The sequence below is a fragment of the Pteropus vampyrus genome, unplaced genomic scaffold (genome assembly GCF_000151845.1).
Source record: "Pteropus vampyrus isolate Shadow unplaced genomic scaffold, Pvam_2.0 Scaffold197, whole genome shotgun sequence".
Classification (NCBI taxonomy): domain Eukaryota; kingdom Metazoa; phylum Chordata; class Mammalia; order Chiroptera; family Pteropodidae; genus Pteropus; species Pteropus vampyrus.
The window spans coordinates 577,457-577,792 of record NW_011888978.1 but is presented as its reverse complement, the minus strand read 5'-3'; positions in this window follow the sequence as shown (position 1 = coordinate 577,792).

Sequence of the window (336 nt, the reverse complement as noted above, 5' to 3'; positions counted from 1 at the left end):
CTTCCCACTTTCTTTTTACAGTTGATCTCTAGTTTCAAAGTAATATGATCAGAGAATATGGTTGATATGATTTCAATCCTCCAATAATTGTTGAGGCTATCGCTGTTTCCTAGTATGTGGTCAATCCTTGAGAATGTTCCATGTGCACTAGAGAAGAATGTATAAACAGCTGTTTTGGGATAGAAGGCTCCATAAATATCAATGATGTCCAGTTGGTCTAATGTGTCATTTAAGGATGTTATTTCCTTATTGATGTTCTGTTTGGATGAACTGTTCATATCCAACAGTGAGGTATTTAGATCCCCTACTATGATAGTATTTTGGTCTGTTTCTCTC